The sequence below is a fragment of the Haliotis rubra genome, unplaced genomic scaffold, assembly GCF_003918875.1.
Source record: "Haliotis rubra isolate DU_JTF1 unplaced genomic scaffold, ASM391887v1 Scf14, whole genome shotgun sequence".
NCBI lineage: Eukaryota > Metazoa > Mollusca > Gastropoda > Lepetellida > Haliotidae > Haliotis > Haliotis rubra.
Genome location: NW_025765336.1, coordinates 3,557,252 through 3,582,561, shown reverse-complemented (window position 1 = coordinate 3,582,561; position 25,310 = coordinate 3,557,252). Strand labels below are relative to the sequence as shown.

Here is a 25,310-nt window from a genome sequence, read left to right as displayed (position 1 = left end):
TCACCTCATGTTTTACATACACACAAAGTTGACGCGTGTGATATTGATCATTACAATTGCTATCGGTGTGAAACCCATCTTCCTCCATTACTATCCCCTGACTGAGGTCATAGAAATTCAAATACTGACTCAAAGACCACTAAGTGAGAACACCGCGTCAGTAGATAGTATTCACGGTTGCCATAATGGATGAGGGATGTCCTAATGGATGAGGGTTGCCCTAACGGATGAGGGCACCCGGGAATGATTGTTCCGAGCACGGATGAGGCGCTATCAAAGCAATGAACTTTCATGGATACCTGCTCATGTTGGAAGACTTAGAAATGTTTGTTTATGTGTTGGTTAACGCCACACTACTTGGAAATGTTTGTTTGTTGGTTAACGCCGCACTACTTTGAAATGTTTGTTTGTTGGTTGGTTAACGCCACACTACTTGGAAATGTTTGTTTGTTGGTTGGTTAACGCCACACCACTTGGAAATGTTTGTTTGTTTGTTGGTTAACGCCACACTACTTGGAAATGTTGGTTTGTTGGTTAACGCCACACTACTTGGAAATGTTTGTTTGTTGGTTAACGCCACACTACTTGGAAATGTTTGTTTGTTGGTTTGTTAACGCCACACTACTTGGAAATGTTTGTTGGTTGGTTGGTTAACGCCACACTACTTGGAAATGTTTGTTTGTTGGTTAACGCCACACTACTTAGAAATGTTTGTTTGTTGGTTAACGCCACACTACTTGGAAATGTTTGTTTGTTGGTTGGTTAACGCCACACTACTTGGAAATGTTTGTTTGTTGGTTGGTTAACGCCACACACTACTTGGAAATGTTTGTTGGTTAACGCCACACTACTTGGAAATGTTTGTTGGTTAACGCCACACTACTTGGAAATGTTTGTTTGTTGGTTAACGCCACACTACTTGGAAATGTTTGTTGGTTGGTTAACGCCACACTACTTGGAAATGTTTGTTTGTTGGTTAACGCCACACTACTTGGAAATGTTTGTTTGTTGGTTTTTGTTGGTTAACGCCACACTACTTGGAAATGTTTGTTTGTTGGTTGGTTAACGCCACACTACTTGGAAATGTTTGTTTGTTGGTTGGTTAACGCCACACTACTTGGAAATGTTTGTTGGTTGTTAACGCCACACTACTTGGAAATGTTTGTTTGTTGGTTAACGCCACACTAAATGTTTGTTTGTTGGTTAAACCACACTACTTGGAAATGTTTGTTTGTTGGTTGGTTAACGCCACACTACTTGGAAATGTTTGTTGGTTGGTTAACGCCACACTACTTGGAAATGTTTGTTTGTTGGTTGGTTAACGCCACACTACTTGGAAATGTTTGTTGGTTAACGCCACACTACTGTTTTGTTTGTTGGTTGGTTAACGTTTGGAAATTTTGTTTGTTGGTTAACGCCACTTGGAAATGTTTGTTTGTTGGTTTAACGCCACACTACTTGGAAATGTTTGTTTGTTGGTTAACGCCACACTACTTGGAAATGTTTGTTTGTTGGTTGGTTAACGCCACACTACTTGGAAATGTTTGTTTGTTGGTTAACGCCACTACTTGGAAATGTTGTTTGTTTGGTTGGTTAACGCCACACTACTAAATGCTTTGTTGGTTAACGCCACACTACTTGTTTGTTGGTTAACGCCACACTACTTGGAAATGTTTGTTTGTTGGTTAACGCCACACCACTTGGAAATGTTTGTTTGTTGGTTGGTTAACGCCACACTACTTGGAAATGTTTGTTTGTTGGTGTTTGTTTTTGTTGGTTGGTTAACGCCACACTACTTGAAATGCCACACTTGGTTAAATGTTGGTTTGGTTGGTTGGTTAACGCCACACTACTTGGAAATGTTTGTTTGTTGGTTAACGCCACACTACTTGGAAATGTTTGTTTGTTGGTTGGTTAACGCCACACTACTTGGAAATGTTTGTTTGGTTGGTTAACGCCACACTACTTGGAAATGTTTGTTTGTTGGTTAACGCCACACTACTTGGAAATGTTTGTTTGTTGGTTAACGCCACACTACTTGGAAATGTTTGTTTGTTGGTTAACGCCGCACACTTTGAAATGTTTGTTTGTTTGTTGGTTAACGCCACACTACTTGGAAATGTTTGTTTGTTTTGTTGGTTAACGCCACACTTGGACTTTGTTGGTTGGTTAAATGTTTGTTTGTTGGTTAACGCCACACTACTTGGAAATGTTTGTTTGTTGGTGGTAACGCCACACTACTTGGAAATGTTTGTTTGGTTGGTTAACGCCACACTACTTGGAAATGTTTGTTTGTTGGTTAACGCCACACTACTTGGAAATGTTTGTTTGTTGGTTAACGCCACACTACTTGGAAATGTTTGTTTGTTGGTTAACGCCACACTACTTGGAAATGCTTGTTTGTTGGTTGGTTAACGCCACCTTGGGAAATGTTTGTTTGTTGGTTGGTTAACGCCACACTACTTGGAAATGTTTGTTTGTTGTTGGTTAACGCCACTACTTGGTTGGAAATGTTTGTTTGTTGGTTGGTTAACGCCACACTACTTGGAAATGTTTGTTTGTTGGTTAACGCCACACTACTTGGAAATGTTTGTTTGTTGGTTAACGCCACACTACTTGGAAATGTTTGTTTGTTGGTTGGTTAACGCCACACTACTTGGAAATGTTTGTTTGTTGGTTAACGCCACACTACTTGGAAATGTTGGTTGGTTGGTTAACGCCACACTACTTGGAAATGTTTGTTTGTTGGTTAACGCCACACTACTTGGAAATGTTTGTTTGTTGGTTGGTTAACGCCACACTACTTGGAAATGTTTGTTGTCGGTTGGTTAACGCCACACTACTTGGAAATGTTTGTTTGTTGGTTGGTTAGCGCCACACTACTTGGAAATGTTTGTTTGTTGGTTAACGCCACACTACTTGGAAATGTTTGTTTGTTGGTTAACGCCACACTACTTGAAAATGTTTGTTTGTTGGTTAACGCCACACTACTTGGAAATGTTTGTTTGTTGGTTAACGCCACACTACTTGGAAATGTTTGTTTGTTGGTTGGTTAACGCCTTACTACTTGGAAATGTTTGTTGTTGGTTGGTTAACGCCACACTACTTGTAAATGTTTGTTTGTTTGTTGGTTAACGCCACACTACTTGGAAATGTTTGTTTGTTGGTTAACGCCACACTACTTGGAAATGTTTGTTTGTTGGTTAACGCCACACTACTTGGAAATGTTTGTTTGTTGGTTAACGCCACACTACTTGGAAATGTTTGTTTGTTGGTTAACGCCACACTACTTGGAAATGTTTGTTTGTTGGTTGGTTAACGCCACACTACTTGGAAATATTTGTTTGTTGGTTAACGCCACACAACTTGGAAATGTTTGTTTGTTGGTTAACGCCACACTACTTTGAAATGAGAAAGCTGACAAATTGGCTGCATTAGCTTTTGATGCATCAGAACAGGCATTCGTGACCAACTCGTGTTATTCCGGGACAAGCCGAATAGCGACTCGTGCCCCTCTGGAAGGATTTCATATTGGCGTAGGAACATCAGAACTACTTCATACAGGAACGATAACTCTATTCCTGTTTGATTCCAATGGTACTTAATATCACCGAAGTACTCATACATTGTATTGCTTTTTTTGTTTTTGCTTTTATTCTAAAGAATTAAACCTCCTTGGTACAACTAAAAGAAAGGAAAAAAACATATTTGTTAAAGACATATTCAGACGTAATTATTACCAGATATTCACCTTATATTTCCAATTAAATTTCTGAAATGGGTTTAATAATCACAAATGGGATTTGTTTTATTGAATATGCAAATAAAATTTGTGAAAAAAACCCGCTACATTAAATCCCAAAGCAGAAACTCAAAAAATGACTTTTATAGTATTTCTCAAACTGAACATACGTGTAACCTTGCTGTCATACCACAAGTGGACTTTTAACTGAATTCGCTAAAAATATATGAATGACCACAAGAAGGTCAGACTAAAATATTCCCAGAGAATTGAAATATATGATTAAAGTTGATTAGTTACATACAGATATAATATTATTGTTTTGAAACTCGTAGCGATTTATGATTACATTTCCTAAAATTGTTGGAAGCGCACGTACAATCTCCATAGCAAGCCCGCAAGATCGTCAGAAACACCCTCAGACCCATGAGAGCCGTGATGTCAACAAACGCACGTGCGTGTATTTGAATCTCTCGCCGTCAACCGCATGATTCTTATCAAAAACACCATAATAGGCAGCAAAATCCTGTTAGCTAAGTTCTTTGTACTTTGAATATGACGATATATGGTTTTCATGATTTTTTAAACAATGACATAATGCCATAAACGATTTAAGAACTCAGGATTATTTTTACCAAAGCACCGCAGTCATTTACGCGCGTTCTGATTGGTTTGTCGTATTTTCGCACATAACAAGCATCGAGAGGGGACGAGTCTTCTTGGAGGTTACGGAAAGGGGCGAGTGGTGACGAATGCAGAACAGGATGAGACATGCTTATACCCGCCTGCAGAATTATGAACCGTTAGTGAGATCCAAGCTCAAACAAAATGGCAACATATATGGGCCTCATCCTTAAAGGACGCCATCTCTATGGCCTCGAGTCTTTTGTAACAAAATTAAATCTAAAAACAATCGTACAAGAGGTTCTTCTAACCACACTTCGTCTTGGCCATTGTAGCCTTGCTGCATATCTCAATATAATGCATACAGGTATTTCTGCCAATTGTACAGTGTATTTATCATCTGGACAGTATGGCTCATCATTTACTCATAGCCAAATGTATGTACATTAAAGGCGATGATGGAATGTCATACAGCTCTTAATACTGACATATCATTGGCTGGACTATTATGTTCAAGGAATATCGTTTGCTACGAAGTTCAGAATTTAATTCTTGCGTATATTAAAGCGTGTGGCATCTTTGCTACTTTATGAAATTTCAGAAACTATATTTATAATGGGCAAGGTGTAAATGGGCCTAGTTGCCCGCACACCTATTAAACTTTAAATGATGAAGCAACGAAGGGCAACGCCTCCTACCAAGGTCCCTACCGTAACCCTAAATATAAATGTTTAAACAGTTAGTTTCAATATTTGGTTATGCTTAAAGGACTCAAACCTGGAAAGCTTGATTTAGCTTGATGGTGACTTGGGCCACCTTCCAACTGTTGCCTTGGTTGGACTTCCGGGTCCAGATGGGAGGTCCAAAGGAGTTAACTCTGGTGTACACATTCAGCTGGCCGATCTGAGACCCGTACATGCTGTAGTAGAACGTGAGACAGTTGGTGCCCCCAGTGTGGGTGGTTGGGGAGAGGAGCCGAGCTTTCTGGCCCTGTCTCCTGGGTGCTGACGTCTCGATGTAGTAGTAGTGTCCTGGGAAAGCGATGGATGAAGTAGCTTAACATTAAATAGCTTGCGGATTGTGTATTTTGTTGTTTCATGAAGTATAAGCACTCTTCAATATTCAGAAAATAAAGAATTAGATTAGAAGTATACTAAGATAAACATCAACAAAAATTTTGTTGGTATACATTAATAGGAGTTTATTGAAAAGGAGCCCTAGTGAGATGGGAGACTCTGAGGAAATCTAGACTTGCTTCATTTAGGGCTTTAGCATTGCAGGGAGGGCTAGGCTGTAGCGAGAATAATATGGTTCAGGTACTGTGAGACAGACTAGACTATTCCGGGGTGGAGAAGGACTAAGACGCTAATAGCTCGATGCCACTCAAAACACATCAGGATTCAGGGACCCGTGAAGGTCCGGGTTAGAATGTTGATCTTCAGTAACCCATGCTTGCCGTAAGAGGCGACTAACGGGATCGGGTGGTCAGGCTCGCTGACTTCGTTGACACATGTCATCGGTTCCCAATTGCGCAGATGCTCATGCTGTTGATCACTGGATTGTCTGTTCCGGACTCTATTATTTACAGACCGCCGCCATATAGCTGAAATATTGCTGAGCGCGGCGTAACACTAAAATCACTCACCCCGGATTCAGGTTATGAGTGTCCATACAGAGTTATGCATGATTTGTAGTTTTAGGTGAGCGTAGTCCAACACTGTGAACACTGACCGGCATGTGTCCCGTAGGTGTGGTCACCAGTAGGGCCTGTGTTTTGTGAACCCGTTGACCCGGTCTTTTTGGTCCAATCGAAGTCGTCAGAAGTGTCCTGATGGTAGCCGCAGCTGTCTGTGGGTTCAAAATCACACGACAACAGGGACGGGATGCTGCCTGTGGACGTCGCAGATGACCCTGAAACATCACCAAGAAAATGTTGTTCAAGTATGGTGCATACTAGACACTACGTAAAAAGATGGGATAATGAGTGAGTTTAGTTTTACGCCGCTTTTAGCAATATTCCAGCAATATCAGGCGGGGCCACAAGAAATGGGCTTCACACATTGTACCCATGTGGGAATCGAACCCGGGTCTTCGGCTTCACGAGTCAACGCCTTAACCACAAGGCTACCCAGCCATCCCCGTAAAAAGATGGTGATTGTCATCATCCGATTTCATTGTGACATGTGTCTCCTTAGTGACAGAACACTTTACTGAAAACACAGAATAAATATCTAGGCTTTATGCATATGCAGTTAAATTTACATCATTATGTGTTATTGTTTTGAAAAACAGAGCAGACTTCTTAATGAACTCGACTTGTCATTTTATGAAATCGACAGCTTATTATAACGAAAGACAAATATACTACCCATCAACAGTTTAGACTCACTGAAAGCATTCACTATATGTTATGTATATATATGGTTACATCGAAGATGAATTTCTCCACTAACTTGGGGGAACCAACTGCAAACCTCATGCAGATGAATTGCACGATCATCCATGAAGTTGCTGAAAAGCACATGCAAATATCGTGCATGTGAACAGCTGCTTTTTGGTGTACAGTTTTGTTAAGAACTCATCACTTTTCACTGAGTTTCATCATTTATTGAGCTCATGACAATAATCTTTTCAAAGTTACGAATTTTTTTTACAATACATCAGTTCATGTGTAAACAGTACCTTTAAACAGTATGACTTTTTTTGCAAAATCTAGTTCAGAGCAGTTGACTGAAGTAAGTGGCTACAGTTACACTAGTGAGTCTAAACTTTTGATGGGTATAGTATATTACTCAATCGAGTAAATAGTTGTTGTTTTAAGATGTAAATTAATAAAATTTCTTAGCTCTGTATGAAAGATTTCTTAGTCGATATGTAACTTTCTTAGACATCATGAGTGAGTAGAGCTTTAAGCCGCTTTTAGCAATATTCCAGCAATATCACGGCTGGGGACACCGAAAATGGGCTTCACACATTGTGCCCTTGTGAGGAATCGAACCCGGATCTTCGGCGTGATGAACGAACGCTTTAACCACTAGGCTACCCCACCACCCCTAGACATCATGAAACTTTCTTGATGAATGCGTTACTTCCTTTGACAATATGTCACATTCCTAGACATTATGTAAAATCTTTAGTCAGAATGTACCAATATGTAATTTCCAGATATTACCAGAACAAGATCCGGGACTGTGACTGATATCATCAATGGCGATATCTCCCGTGTAGGATACCCCACGACTGGCTTCAAAGACGACCTGAAGCGGATATGTTCCCGTGATGTCGACGTTAGCCTTCTTCCATGTGGGACCCTGTGTTCCGTGCTTCGACCACACGGCATTACCCAGGGAGCTACCACGCTTATAGTAGACTTTGAGGTTGTTGATGGTTTGGCCATACATGCTGTACCAGAACGTCAGACACATGGTGGATCCGCTGGGCGCAGATAGAGGTGGACTGACCAGTCGAGCGAGAGAATTGTAACCATGCGATGAAGTCTCGATGTACATGTAGTAGCTTGCTGTTCCAGGAATAAAGGAGACGCATGACTGACTGTTAAGCAATACTAGGGTGATCGAACCAATAATCTATCCAAGCTTATATACTCTATTTGTACCGACTGCTTTGCTCTATATGATTGTCTTTAGCAATGAAAAGAGGATTCATTGAACAAACACCAATCTTAGGAAACATTTTGATCAGGATTATGAACAAACACCATTCCTAGGAAACATATTCCAGTTTTGATCAGGATTATGAACAAACACCGTTCCTAGGAAACATATTCCAGTTTTGATCAGGATTATGAACAAACACCATTCCTAGGAAACATATTCTAGTTTTGATCAGGATTATGAACAAACACCGTTCCTAGGAAACATATTCCAGTTTTGATCAGGATTATGAACAAACACCATTCCTAGGAAACATATTCCAGTTTTGATCAGGATTATGACATGCATTTCTTTATATTTTCAGGATCAAAAGAATGATAATTCGTCGCGTGTAAGTAGAATGGGGGTGGGGGTAATTATGTACGTTATGAGGAAGACATTGATTCATACCTAACTCTTGAAAATATAAGGCACCATGTGACCATTAAAGGTACAAGTGGTTGTTTTTTACTGGTATTTATGCACACAAACACATGGATTCGATACGTACTTAAGTCAAGGAAGTCTTTTTTCGGGAGCGTTTTGAATACTCGTTCTATGACAAACTTTTATCTGCCTTCTGGCAACATGTAGGACTCGAACTCCGACCTGTAGAAGTAGGGATAGAACCACTGAGCCACCAACATAAGGGCACTGGCTACTTACATCCAGTGGTGTGGTCACCCGATGGTCCAGTCAGACTGGACGTTGTATGACCGCTGTGTCTCGTCCAGTCGAAGTTGTCACTTTTGTCCTGCGTCCAACCACACGTGTTGTATTGGAATGTACAGTTGAAACTCGTACGATCTGTGTAAAGCAAAGGCTCATGTTCACTACTTACTCTATCACATTATTAAACGGGTTTCCAAATATTGCATTCAAACCAAACTCAGTCCGTCTCATGATAGGAGAACGAAAGGTCGGTGATTTCATCCTCCAGCCGCAAAAACCAACAGACGCTAAGGATGGTATTTGTTGCTGCCCTGCCTGGCGATCGACCTTAAGATGATGAGTGAATGAGTTTAGTTTTACGCCGTTTTTAGCAATATTCCGGCAATATCACAGAGGCAACACCAGAAATGGGTTTCACACATTGTATTATCTGTGGGGAATCGAACCCGGGCCTTCAGCGTGATGAACGAACACTTAAACCACTAGGCTACCCCACCGCCCGTTAAGAGGATGATTCAAAAACTTGCCGGCTCGGAATATCCAAGCATAACGTGTCCGAGGAGTTTATCTTCGTCCGCTATCACTTTTTAACGATACATCACAAGCAGCCAATCAAACGTCAACATAATTTACAAATTCTAATCAAAATATTCACGAGCGTGACTGTAAACTCCAGATGACTACAAAACTTAATTCAAAATAATTTGATTCTGTATCCTTGCATTTTACTGATGAGTCAAAAATAATAATCATAAAGCGATCTCTCTATGATGAATCTCAAATATCATTCACGTTACTATCACGTGACTGTCACATGACACTTAATAACTTAATGTCACTGGTGATCCTAACGCATATTGCAAGATTGAGCGAGTGAGTGAGTGATTGCGTGATGAGGAAAGCAACTGCTTTAGGTCATATTCAAGTCAGGGAGGGGGACATATGTAATGAATGAACTCGAACAAATATCGGACCCTGGTCTATGGCTGGGCGTCACAACACTTGCTGGGCTATTCAGTGACATCTTTCCTTCTGCAACAGCTTCAGGAATCTTAAACATTGAAAAAACTACCAATGTTTTATTGTTGGTGGGAAACATAGCAGGTGAGTCATTACATAATTGTGCAGAACCGTTAGGTATAGGAGAAAATGACCTGGTATCGGTGTTGATGGGGAAGTGAGTCGTAGTTGTGTCGGTCGCCAGGGGGTGGTGGTCCATACTCTGGCTGTTGGCGACTGAGTCACTGTTGGCTTAGCGGTACTGGGAATCACTGAAGCACAATATGAATATTGAGTAAAGGTTTAGCTGTACTGGGAATCACTGAAGTACAATATAAATAATGAGTAAAGGTGTAGGTTTATTGAGAATCACTGAAGCACAATTTGAATATTGAGTAAAGGTTTAGCTGTACTGGGAATCTCTGAAGCACAATATGAATATTAAGTAAAGGTTTAGCTGTACTGGGAATCACTGAAGCACAATATGAATATTAAGTAAAGGTTTAGCTGTATTGGGAATCACTGAAGCACAATATAAATATTGAGTAAATGTTTAGCTGTATTGGGAATCACTGAAGCACAATATGAATATTGAGTAAAGGTTTAGCTGTACTGGGAATCACTGAAGCACAATATGAATATTGAGTAAAGGTTTAGCTGTATTGGGAATCACTGAAGCACAATATGAATATTAAGTAAAGGTTTAGCTGTACTGGGAATCACTGAAGCACAATATGAATATTAAGTAAAGGTTTAGCGGTACTGGGAATCACTACTGCACAGCACAATATGAATATTAAGTAAAGGTTTAGCTGTACTGGGAATCACTGAAGCACAATATGAATATTAAGTAAAGGTTTAGCGGTACTGGGAATCACTGAAGCACAATATGAATATTAAGTAAAGGTTTAGCGGTACTGGGAATCACTGAAGCACAGTACAAATAATAAGTAAAGGTTTAGCTGTATTGGGAATCACTGAAGCACAAAATAAATATTAAGTAAATATTTAGCTGTTCTGGGAATCACTGAAGCACAATGTAAAGATTGAGTAAATATTTAGCTGTTTTGGGAATCATTGAAGCACAATGTAAAGATTGAGTAAAGATTTAGCTGTATTGGAAATCAATGAAGCACAATACAAATATTGAGTAAAGTGATGTTGACGTCGTTTCAACATAATGGCTATAGCTAGTAGCGTTGACGTTGAAAGCATCGTTGAAACATACTAGTACATTGCTGACAACCTGTGGATCATAGCTTAGGTATGTCTCGGATTTGAACTAACATGTAGAGGAAGCTTGCACATCTACGATGGGCTACTTTGCACAGTGAGTTTCGCGCCTTATTTGTTCATTTTAGAGTTGAAATAGTGTAATAATTATGACACTCACAAATGCATCTGTCATAATTTAGAAACACAATTCAGAATATTTTTTTCATGGCATTAATGACTAGAATAGTGCACTCTAAATAATCTGTATAAATGTCTTCATTATCGAAAATTCAGAATATATGATATTTGTACATGTATATTGTTTAACGCTGCACTCAGCAATGATCCAGCTATATGACGGCAGCCTGTCAATAATCCAGGCTTGACGAGACATTCCAGTCACCAACAGTAGGACAATCGATCTACGCAATTATGAAACGATGACATGTGTCAACCAAGTCGGCGAGTCTGACCACCCGATCCCGTTAGTCGCCTCTTACGACAAGTGTGGGTTACTGAAAACCAATTCTAACTCGGATCTTCACGGGTTAAAAATATAAGACGTAACTGAGGTTAAATTACCAGGAATAGTGAAACTCACTTGGACATGAAGTTGCACTGTCAATAGTGACGTCATCTAACCCTATGTCTCCTAACCAGTTGGTCCCTCGTATACCTTCCACGATGATCTGCACAAAGTAGAAGCACTATTAACATCTGTTATAACTTTAACTGGGTATATTGCAGTCATTTACATTGTAACTGAGACATGATTAACACCTGGAATATTTAGAATACCTAAATCCTACGATCAGACTGAATGTAAGTAATCGACAATCTAGTGAGAAGCATGTACAATGTGAATGACCCCCTAAAATGTTTGTACAAAGTAAGTGACCCCCCTGCATGTCATGTACAAAATCAATGCCTGCCCCTCCCATAATATAAAACATGTGTTTTAAATATTAATATGCACAAAACTGACGACAACCCTATCTACTGAGAACAAAATGAGTGACCCCCCTTAACCCCCCTCCCCCCGCCATAAATTATGAATGTCCCTTCATATATAAGAAAATGCTCTACTGCGGATACACCATTACCAATGCCTGAATATTTATCGCCTACTTTGACGTTTTTCATCCGGTATGTGTCTCAATCAACGTTTTATCTTGCGTATCTTTCACAGTTTGTTCATCTCGATTGTCCTGCAGCTAGTCTGCCTGATACTTAATATGCCCCCTGAAAACACATTTAACGAATATCAAAATTTCTCTGGTCCCGCAACAAACGTAGACTGTACCTTAAAGTCCGATGTGGTGGTTGGTATTTTTATCTGCCCTTTTTGCCAGGCGTTTCCCTTGGATCCTGCCTGTTCCCATATTGGTAATGGGTATTGGTTTGAGGCCTCATACCAGACCAACAGTCTTCCAACCGCGCTGCCGTACATGTGGTAGTAGAAGTGGAGGCAGGTTGCGTTGGAGGCGGGGATATTGGCACTGAGGAGTCGGGCATTGTCTCCTAAAACCCTCGGAGATGAGGCTTCGATGAAGACATATTGTCCTGGAACACCAAAGAACTCATGTAATTACTGAGAAGACAATGGTTTCTGAAGACCACCAATTCTAACCTGGGTCTTCAATAATTTGAATATATCTCTACATGATTTGTGTTGGTCATAAATATCAATGATTATTTTTTTTATACTTAAAGTTATCTTTAATTTCATATCTGTTTTCCGTAAGAATTCAACTTGGCTCGCAAAGCTATTGTAGCGATATATTTGAAATAACGTCGTTTATACATATTGTGATTTGTGATGACGCTGCAAATTGGTACAAGTAATTATTCTAACTGATTATGACTTTTCGTAATAGAAGATGTCACTTGAAAGGGCATGAAGAGAAAACAGATAGTTTGAAACACAATACATTCTGGCATTACCGTGTCCACTGGTGTGGTCAGTTGTTGGTCCAGTGCCTCCAGTGCCCGTCGTGCCTTTGTTGAGAGTCCAGTCAAACTTATCGGTATCGTCATTACGCCACGAGCAAAGTCCGCTGTCGAAGGTGCAGTTCACTGAAAATATAGAAATCTAATTAGAATATTTTGGCAAGTCAAATCAAAATGATAAAAGATATGATGTCATGTTCTGGCTCTTTGAATGAGTGGACAGGGCGCTACTCCTCTTTTAGCAGAATTTCAGCCTCAAGAAAACATCATGCGACGTTCCCGGTTACTCTGAGTGAAGATGTAGTCATATATTCTATCCATGACCAACGCTCCAGGATCATTAGAGCCAAATTTGAGTCTCAAATCTACCAACCACTCATTTTCTGATATTCGGTTCAATATGATAATTTTGTCCCTTTCCATGGGGATTTTAAATGGGGATTTTTTTCGAAGTATAATAATGTGTATTGTATAATAGTGTTGGTTTTTTCAGCCCGAGCATCAATCATTGACGATATTAATCCTGAGACTTACCACTAGTTGAACAGGAACCTGTCGTCACGCTGAAATCATCGATCGCAATATCACCCAGGTAGGTTTCCCAACAACGCCCTCAAAGACAATTTGGTAGGGCGTGCTGCCTGATACAGTCTTGAGTGAGACCTCTGCGACGTTCCATGAGTTTCCTTGATTGCCTGTGAACGAGTGGACGAGTTAGTGAGTAGGATGGGTTCAATACATTCTTTGGCAAGTTGATAGAAGCTATGACAATGGGCATGATACTGAAATGGCCAATCACGATCGATGCGATAGATTCGAACCCACGACCAGCTGATCTGTTCTTTACTAAGTATGTAACTCGATCCATTCACCCGTACCCAAAGTGGGTAGTGGGAATTATTAATATATAACTGCTGATCTATATGGTATTGGCCAAAAGCTTTTACTGTTATTCACGTCTTACCTGACATATGCCATACAGGAGAACCCCTGGCACCATTCCTCATGACGTAGACATTCAGAGTACCAATCGAGCTTCCATACATGTGGTACCAGAAGGTGAAGCATGTTGGTGAGGTGGGTCCAGTTAATATGAAGGAGTTCAGTCGAGCAACATCATTGGGTCGTCGAGGTGAAGAGGTCTCAATGTACATGTAGTGACCTGGGTCAGGAAGGAGGGCATGTTGTACAAGAACAGGTTTTAGTGCGACGAGCACTTAACTACCACCATATCCGTAACGGAAACAATAAGACTTCGACAACCAGGCTTGGTTGGAGCGCTTCTCGAGGAACCCATGTACCGTTAGACAACTGAAGAACCACTCAAATAGCAGGAAATGATTGTTAAAACTTTGGAAACTGATGTATAATGTTCTGCTACCCACACCGAGAAACTCATAGTTGTCAAACCAGGGGCGTAGCTACCATTATGAACAAAAGCCCGGGCTTACACATGCTTGTTTGTAAAACGGTTGGGCAAGCCCTCAATACTATCTAAATATAAAGCTTTGCAACCTATTGGGCTTACACGGAAACATTGGCTTGCTACGCGCCTGCAAACAACGGGTGGACGTTCATACCTAATCTTGTCCCATAGGTGTGGTCACTCGATGGTCCAGTGCCACGTGAAGAAGTTGACCCCGTGGTCCGAGACCAGTCAAACTTGTCAGAATGATCTTGTGAAAACCCACATAGGTTACTGGCTTCAAAGTTGCATTTGTCAGCGGCTGGTTTTGACGAGGGGCCCACAGTTGTTCCTGTGTAAGATGAACGATCAATTTGTGAGTGACAGAGAGTATTTTAGAAACATCATGTAAGCTTGGCTTTGAGGAGACCCTAGGTGACGCATGTTGTAGACGTCCACTAGCTGGATGAAACCAAAAAGAAGCGATTCAGCGATGGTCAAGGATCAGACTTTGGTCGTACCTGGAACTGAATCCAGAGGCCAGAGGATCCAGGCATAGTTAAATATACAAGGTATTGTTTTCAATAGATGCTTTACGTGAACTAATGGGCAAGACTGACTAATATTGATATGTTTCATTGTGACCTACAAAATAATCCTAGTTTTCAGTATGTGTTACTTTCCCACCACAAACGAGTACAGCTTGAGAAAATGATTTAACATTCGCTGATCCTGAGGAGATGCATACTCATAATGTTGACATGCTGAACGAAAATAGTAAGGGGTCATGAATACTTTTGGGATATGCTTTTGTCAGCGAAGTAAATGTATCAGTTTCATAAAAATATACAACCTGTATCATTGACATTAGTAGTTAATCTGTTAACGACCTTTGTTTTCGTTGATGACTTGTTTGCATTAATTTAGCATTGTAAACCATTGTATTTACAGTCTGTTTGACTAGAAAGTGTCCCCATGAATTGCTAAATATATCAGTTTAGAAAGGTAGTTAATAAATATTACGAGGCAAGATGTTCAGGAGTAACCTATACCCAAACACCTTTTCATCTATTAGATATTGTCATGCATCACAGAAAAAGTGTTAAACAAACTATCATCATTATAAACATGATTGTTGACAGTCACTTTAACCTAACCTTATGCACTTGATACATGATTAACCATAAACATGGTTTTCATGGCACGAATCAACCATTTTGCAAATCATGGAACGAGTCATTGACAAGTACACAACACCTGTCAATAGCAGGTATGGGATCCACAAGATGAAATGACAAACTGAAACATAGGATCCATGCTTACAATAGGCTTGGGTATTTAAACAAATTTGACCCCACATCATAGTTTCTTGTTGAATCAATGATTTGATCCTTAGCAAAGTGTGAATAGTATACTTTTCTAAACTGGTATATCTAGCAATTCATGGGACACTTTCTTGTCAAACAGACTGTAGCATTGTGACCTCCTTTCCTCTACTGCCATTTAAGACAGATGTGATTCCGCTTCCTGAATCTGAACATGGCAAGGGACAATGATATACATTCTTCATATGTAATGTATACTACCCATCAAAAGTTTAGACTTACTAGTGTAAATGTAGCCACTTACTTCAGTCAACTGTTCAAAATAGATTTTGCAAAATATTCCATACTATTTAAAGGTACTGTTTACATATGAACTGATGTATTGTAAAACAAATTCGTAACTTTGAAAGGATTATTGTCATGAGTTTGATAAATGATGAAAGTCAGTGAAAATTGGCGAATTCTTAACAAAGCTTTACACCAAAACACAGCTGTTCACATACACGATATTTGCACATGCTTTCCAGCAATATGATGCATGATCCTCGTGCTCTTCATATGCGTAAGGTTTACAGTTGGTTCCCCTAAGTTAGTGAACAAATTCATCTTCGATGTAACCATATGTATATACACAACATATAGTGAGTGCTTTAAGTGAGTCTAAACGTTTGATGGGTCGTATATTTCATTAGAAAGTGCGATAGAACTGATAATATTTGTTGCGAGAGATGAGATTTCATGCATTAATACACTTCATCACCTGCTGAACAAGAGCCGTTGGCGATGTTAACGTCATCTATGGCGATGTCTCCACGATAGCCGTTGCCTCTCACGCCTTCAAGCACCATCTGCAACATCGATCAGAATGTCACCAACCGAACATGTTGAATAATACTAGGGCTATGTTCCCATTCCTGGAGAACGATGACCATTTAATACCCGTGTTCCTCACGAGTAAGTAAAATGCGTTCACGCAACACGTTTTCACATAAGGTTTGTGGGGCTACACACAGTAAACACAAGATATAGCAACAAAGACCATTAGTTCTCCCCACCTTCCGCCGCCTACACTCTTACATAATGTGAATCCCGTAAATCTGAAAATGTAATATGAATGATCAGCATTTATTTCACCCACCTGCTGCCGTATCTAGTGGAGTTATACTCTTACGTAATGTGATTCCCGTTAACCCCAAGCTCACTTAGACCTGTGGAGATCCGGGTTAAAATTGATCATCAGTAACCCATGCTTGTAAGAGGCAACTAACGGGCCGGATGATCAGGCTCACTGACTTGGCTGAAACATGTCATCGGTTCCCAGTTGCGTAGATCGATGCTCATGATGTTGATCACCCGATTGTCTGGTCCAGACGCGATTATTTACAGACCGCCGCCATATAGCTGAAATATTGTTGAGTGCGGCGTTAAACAACAAACCAATCAACTAAATCCTTACGTTAAAAGGGGTCTTGACGTTGACTGAGAACTGCCCCATCCGCCAGTGAGTTCCATGAGTGCCAGTCCTCTTCCAGGTAGGAGTGGATGGAATGGCTGCTCCTGTTTGAACGTAGACGTTGAGGGCGCCGACGTTGCTGCCGTACATGTTGTACCAGAAGGTGATACAGCTCTGGCCTGCCTGAACCCGGGGACTGAACAGCTGAGCCTTGTCTCCGGTTTTCATTGAGCCTGACGTCTCAATGTAGATGTAGTAGCCGTCTGTAAGACAAGCATAGGGGTAGCTTGTGGTTAAAGCGTTCCCTCGTTACGCCAAAGACCAGGGTTCGATTCTGGTGTGTCCGTTTATAGTTCACTAAATGATTCATCTTTCAGTAGTTCATTAGTGAAGAACAAATACTAACATTCTCTGTTGGAAGCAGCCAGTGAATATTTAGCTTACATAGTATTAAACATTCCTCAAAATCTGGTTGTTGGAGTGTGTGACTGAGTGACTGATTGATTCAGCTAATGCATAGAAATTATAGACTCAGCGTACGCATCCTGTGTAGGAGTGCGTAAGTGAGTGAGTTAGTTGGGTTTTACGTCGCTTTTAGCTATATTCCAGCAATATCACGGCGGGGGACACCAGAAATAGGCTTCACACATTGTACTCATGTGGGGAAGGTTGTTGGAACATGCATAATGCAATAGTATTTCCAGGAGACTTACTGGAGTTGCCTAAGGTATGATCAGATGTGGGGCCAGTTCCTGCAGAGCCTGTGCTACCCCGGTGCCTCGTCCAGTCAAATTGGTCCGCTTTACTACTCTGGACCCAGCCACAGAAGTCGTTCTGGAAGTCGCAGTCAAAAGCTCCCTTTCCCACCGCCTGTGTCGTCACTTGAGCCGTTGTCTGGGGAGCGGCAGTGGCATTTGGCGGAAGTACTGAGTCAAATAAATGATATATTGATGTATCATGACAGGCAATTTTGATTCCACCTGTCTCTATTTTCAACAGGTACAATGACGTTAAGTGTTATTTGCACAATAGGAAAGCAAATGTAGAGAATATGCGAGACCATGTATCTACGTCATGAAATCAACCGCTCTTTGGACCTACATTCAGATTAAAGTACTGGGTCATATACATTTTATGATGATATAAGAGAGGGTTTTTATAATGGAACCAATTGGGAATATTTTCAATTCCAATTCCTCTATTCTCATTCAACCACTCGGTGGTACAAGAGAAGACAATACATACAATTTATGCATACAAAAACAAGGTGAAGGTTAATTTGGGTTATATTCGATTCAATAGAAAAAAATACTTAAAGCGTTATTATCACAAAAGAAACATAAACATAATATACATGAAGCGTATATAACGGAATAGCTGTCTACTTTATACAGACAATCATTTGACACCCAATTAAGGACTTACTTCCGCAGTTTGACGTCGTGAAGGTGATGTCGTCAATCGCGATGTCTCCAGAGTAACTCTTGCCCCGGACGCCTTCAAACACGATGCTGTAACTCTTTATCTTTTCAGTGATTGGTGCTTGACCATTGAACCAGCCGTTGCCTTGGTTACCGGACTGATGCCAGATCATGTAGTCAGTTCGCCCTGTTGAGGAATTTTCATGAACTCGTTTAACATCTTCGCACCTTCTGATGACATTGATCACATGATAAACTTAGGGGAGACACTCATTTAATTTGTTACATAACCCTTGTGTGATTTTCACTGGATGATACATTTATACACTATTATTTCGAATTGGCATCAGATAGGAGCCATAACGAATGTTAATTTAGATGACTGACATGTAAGAATATTACATATAAATGAACAATTGTGTTACATTGGCAAGTCTAAATAACTAACAATTAACACTGTAACATATTATTTAAACCTGGATAATCTTGTTATCAAATCATTATTAATTTTACTTTTAAAAATACCATTTCTTATTTGAATACACCATTATGGCCATAGAACAGTTCTTGAAGTCTGACTTACCGGGTACCCTGATGTAGACGTTGAGGGAATCGACGGTGGCCCCGTACATGCTGTACCAGAAGCTGACGCACCTGCCGCTGGACGTGACACGGGGGAAGCTCTCACTGACCAGCCACGCCTTGTCTCCGGTCAGTCTTGGGGCCGAGGTTTCTATGTACAGGTACTTGCCTGCAAACACACAATTGTAAACCTTATGAACTCAGGGAATTGTCATGGTCGTGAAACTCTGTCATATTACCGATGACACTTTGTTTCTTTTCTTCTGAGTAAGTGAGTGAGAGAGTTAATATCTAGCGTCACATCGGTAATATTTCAGCCATATGGTGACGTGAACAATTTAATTCATATCATTATTAAAATCAATACATTTAGAACGTAAAAACAGTCATCGAAAGGTCAGTAAAACTAGTAGAGCTATCACAGCTCTTAATTTAAAACTAGTACGCTACTATAAAACTATATCACTATAGACAGCAATACAATATAAATTCGGGCTATAGATCACCAGCAACTGCAGGCTGATCACCATACTAGGGACTCTTCTCTTCTGACACGTCGTGATTCAGCATGCTTTTGAACACAAATATACCGACGTGTCTGAAGTGAGAACTATTGCTTTTATATTGTACACAAAATGAAAACTGGAAAATTGAAAACAATATGTGTATGTGCTAACATCCTATACATTGACTCGGCGACGTTCGTGACTTTGTTGTCGAACTGGTATCTTTGAAGCAAGGAAAATATGAGAGGAGACCAAAACAAGAGCGACACCTTCAAGACCCAACACTCGAGAAAATGTGGAAGTACAATGATGATACCAGGTATCAAGAACAGGTAAACATTGAGGTTGCAAATATCATAACTTAAGGTCAAGTTTAAAGAATGGAAAACTGGAAATAGTGGTGACAGTATCATCTCGTCTTCATAAAGAATGAAAAAGTGGTGACAGTATCATCTCGTCTTCATAAAGAATGAAAAACTGGTAATAGTGTCATTTCGTGATCATAAAGAATGAAAAAGGGGTAAAAGTGTCATCGTGTTCATAAAGAATGAAAAAAGGGTAAGAGTGTCATCGTGTCTTCAAAAAGAATGAAAATCTGGTGACAGTGTCATCTCGTCTTCATAAAGAATGAAAAAGTGGTAATAGTGGCATTTCGTCTTCATAAAGAATGAAAACGTGGTAATGGTGTCATTTCGTCTTCATAAAGAATGAAAAAGTGGTGACAGTGTCATTTCGTCTTCATAAAAAATGAAAAAGTGGTGACAGTGTCATTTCGTCTTCATAAAGAATGAAAAAGTGGTGACAGTGTCATCTCGTCTTCATAAAGAATGAAAAACTGGTGACAGTGTCATTTCGTCTTCATAAAGAATGAAAAAGTGGTAATAGTGTCATCTCGTCTTCATAAAGAATGAAAAAGTGGTAATAGTGTCATTTCGTCTTCATAAAGAATGAAACAGTGGTAATAGTGCCATCTTGTCTTCAAAAGACTGAAAAACTGGTAATAGTGTCATTTCGTGTTCATAAAGAATGAAAAAGGGGTAATAGTGTCATCTTGTCTTCATAGAGAATGAAAAACTGGTAATAGTGTCATCTCGTCTTCATAGAGAATGAAAAACTGGTAATAGTGTGTCATCTCGTCTTCATAGACTGACTGACTGACTGACTGACTGACTGAGTTTTGGTTTTACGCCGCTTTTAGCAATAGTCCAGCAACATCACGGCGGGGGACACCAGAAATGGACTTAACACATTGTGCCCATGTGGGGATTCGAACCCGGGTCTGTGGCGTGACGAGCCAACGCTTTACCCATTAGGCTACCCCACCGCCCCTCGTCTTCATAGAGAATGAACACTGCTAATAGTCTCATCTCGCCTTTTGATGTGTGGAAGGTTGTGGTGAACATACTGTCCGCAAATCGTCTTTCCTTTCCTCATTTATTTTTACCGTTACTAGCTAAATCACGAAAAAAAACATAAATTGCGTTCCATGTGAAATACTGCACTTCTCACCTTGTCGTGTACCGAGCGTGTGGTCAGTGGAAGGTCCAGTAGAGGTAGTGGAGGTCCCGGCGGAGTCCATTGTCCAGTCAAACTGATCTCCTTTGGCAGTGTTCTTCCAAGTGCACAGACCGGATTCGAACGTGCAGTCACCTGTAGATGAACACATTTACAGAGGACTAATTCCTCGTACAAACAGATTTGAATATTATACACAATCTCGACCTGAGATTACCACACGCTATTACAGAGAGACCTTAACTTCAAAACTACTATTTTACACAGAGAAAATATTTCAATTTCAAGATGGCGCTTATTACAGTTCTCATTCAAAACAAAAATATTTCATGGTCAGGTGAATTTACATTCTGTAAATTATTCTGTCCTTATATTATGGCTGGCTATCGATATAGATCATAGAAATCGATAATCGTTAACTAAATATCGATCAATTATCGATACATATCGGAGACGTAACTTTGAGCAAAATTGTCTGAAAGAAAAGAATAAATTTTACATCACTGGTGACCAGCGACATGTTTTTGCATTGATTATTTACAAAACAGCGTCCTGAACATAATTTAGAAGCTCTCATGAATAAACTCCTATGTTTGTATATTGTGTGAGAAACTATTTTCTATCACAAAAGTTAATGTACGATATTATTGATAACACAAGTTTCTTATCGATAATCATAAATATTCTTCCCTATCGGCGATATTTCGGATTATCGATAAGTTTCAGCCCGCTCTGCCTTTTATGTTTTATCAGAAAAGAGGAGCCATCGTCTACTCCATGTGCTACCGTTGAGTAGAGCACTGGGAACCTTATTCTATGTACAAAGTTTAGAAGCTGTATTCAACTTACCAGGATTTGAACATGAACCCACTTTGAAACTGACATCGTCCAGTGCTATGTCTGATTTGTAGCCTGAGCCTATGGATCCTTCAAACACCATCTGAAATCCAAATGGGTTACTGTATGAATGCCTCCTTTCCTGGTGACTAAGTCGCACGATATACAGTACGTTATACATATTGTTAGTTTACAGTGATCTGTGCTAAGCTGATTTCTTGTCACCATACATTACATACATTATAAAATACATATACATCTGATATAAAATGTGTGTAACTGTTCGTTGACCATCATTGCTTATTCTACAAACAATTCCGCTGTAATTCCTGGTTCTGACTTATCAGAGTAGGTTCGGGTTCAGGGATGTAGGGGTTGGTGAATGAGGAGAGAGAGACGCACCCGGTATCCGGAAGTTGCAGTTGATGCTGGGACAGTTGCCTGACCAACTGTCCATTTGTTGCCCTGGTTACCACGACGTGAAAATAATGGCCGACCTGTGTTGTTTCCAACCTGCAACGAATTATATTGTTACTTATCTAGACCACGTGTACTGTACGGAATATACATCATCACAACTGACGATTTTCTGAATAGGTCATCACTAACCATGACAACATTCTTGAGGTCATATATTGAACAGAAATAAATGAATATTAATACCAGGATTACCCAATACTTATATACAAATACTTTTAATTTCAGTATTCAAAATTCATTTTTTCTGAAAGATAATACTTTCGAGATATATTTGAATCGGCAGTTTGAAATCAGTTATCATAGGATATTTATATAGCGCACATATCCAGGCAACTAGTGGATGCTAAAGGCGCTGGTATTTTCCCCTCGATCATTGGATGCCAATCAAGACAGATAAAAGCTATGAAAATATGTATCTGACATACCTGAGCGTAGACGTTGAAATTTCCCATCATAGATCCGTACATGTGGTAGTAGAAATTGACACACATTGCCTGGCTGTCATGATAGGTCGGCGACAAGATGCGTGCTATGTCTCCATTTGCTCGGTTAGTTGCCTCGGTGTACAGATAGTGACCTGAACGAAAAGAGATTAAAACAGTCCTTTAACTCCTGTTATCACCAGCTTCAGTTATCCGTTTACTCTTGAACCTCACAAAATACTGTTTGTTGTCAAGTAAATAAAAGCTGTACATCCATTTTTTTCAGGTTCGTCTCTGTATTTCCAGCCTGGGTTGGTTGTATCGAAATGTTAACCAACGTAGTCAACTCAATTTAAAATTGTCATATTTGTCCATTTATATACACCCGTGCATGAATTAAGCACCACCCTATTCTGAAAACAAGATGTGATGCTACAGAAAAGTTAGGGTATAGCCATCAAGTTAATTAACCTATAGTTAAAGAAGCTTTATCCATTGACATTTTTACAAATACCATAACCTTTTCTCTTCTTTATGAAGGAATATGTTAATGAAAATGTGATAAATTTTTACCGAAAATAACTATCCTCTCCTGCTCAAACTAAACAATTAAATTAAGTTTGGACTAAAAACAACAATTCTGTTATATACCAATATGACATTTACACATCAAGTAAGCTTTAATTATGCACAATCAGGAAGAACCCGAATGTCAAAGATTCAGACCTTTTCCCAACAATTCAGATTGCTAATAGACAAAAATTGAAAAATCCACATAAATAAGATTTTGGAATAAAAAAATTATGATTTTGAGTTTATTGTATGGAATAAACACTTCTCCTTGCCTGATACTGATAATTACAGCTAAAATCTGTTTGTTTTGTTTGTAAAGCAACTTTTACTGTATTTTAAAATTTTACTTTTTCTTAAACTTTTCCTAAATCTTAGTTTTCAAACTTTCACTATAAATAACGAATTTATAGCCACATAACAATCAATGATTACTTTCACTTTTCAAAATAAGGTAACTAGTTTCAGGACAGGAAAATACCTGTTTTAAATATAGGCAGTTATCCTAATTAAAGTACATGATGATTTCAATGATGTTTTCGTTTTTGAAATGTTAAATGCTTGCTCTATCAAATTTTAAAGGTTATATTTTGGAAAGAATTTAGAATTTCAGTTCAGACACAATTAATTGGTAAAAATACAGGGTGGTGCACTGATGTTTACTTCAAAAGTGATATAATCTTCAAACTATGTTAAAATGTTTTACATACACATTCACAAAACACGTCCGACCATGTGTTTTTTTAAAGTTTTCCCTTCAAACCATTCAAACTAATTACGGATAATTAAATTGAAATCGCTATATCATCCCTATACATCAGATCAATAAACGACGTCATCCCGTAGGGAATCCATTGTCGTAGACGACCACGAGTGAGTTTAGGTTGACGTCAATGTTTCAGTTGTTTCAGTTGTATCGTGGCGTTTCAGTGATACCTAGAGGCGGTGGGGTAGCCTAATGGTTAAAGCGTTTGCTCGTCACGCCGAAGGTCCGGATTCGTTCCCCACAATTGCTGGAATATTGCTAAAAGCGGCGTAAAACCCAACTCACTCACTCACTCACTCAGTGATACCTCTTTGGTGGAACAAACTGTAATAACACACAAATCCAGAAACCTTTTGTAAGGCGAAAATGAAAATGGAACCATGGCTATATGTTAGTACATGAACCTCCACCCAACCCCAAACTTTCATTGTTACCATACTTCCGGGAAAGCATGGTTTCGTAACCTCACAGATACCTACCGCTTGTTGTTCCGTAGGTGTGGTCGTTGCTGGGTCCTGTGCCGTAGCTGGATGTCGTATGTGACGTCCATGTCCAGTCAAATTTGTCCGTCTTGTCCTGAGTGTAGCCACAGATTGCTTTAGCTTCAAAGTCACATTTCCTGACGACCTGGCCTGGGTGGACAGTGGTGTGGACAGGGGTCCAGTTGTTCCTGGGGAGAGAGAGTAATTTCACACCCCACGAAAAGCTGGTATTATCACTATCTCATAATGTTCATAAAAACTTATGCTTATTAGTTATTACATCCGAAACCTACAAGACGTTTCACAGACGTTCTTTTTATTTCTATTTATTCAAAGTTGTAAAAAATAGGTACTTGAGTTTTGTCCTTCGTAGCTATTTTTTTTTTCATCAACACTATCCTTGTCGTACTATGCATTTGATGATAGCAAGCAGTCAGTTGTAGCATTGAACTGTTATACAATATACCTGTGCATGCCCCGTTTGCCAACTTTACGTCATCTATGGCAATGTCTCCCCTATTTCCGTTAGCGGTCACAGCCTCAATCAGAATCTGTAACAACATTGGAACATAGCAACAAACTTTCAATACAGCAAAATATGGTTACGATTGATTGATTGGTTGAGGTTGTGGAGGTCTGTAAATAATCGAGTCTGGACCAGACAAACCAATGATCAACAACATGAGCATCA

The 25,310-nt window shown here is 39.6% G+C and overlaps 1 pseudogene; it reads right to left on the bottom strand.

Moving 5' to 3' along the window:
• The window catches only part of LOC124268799, a 139,139-nt pseudogene that overhangs the window by 102,630 nt on the left and 11,199 nt on the right, over positions 1 to 25,310 (bottom strand).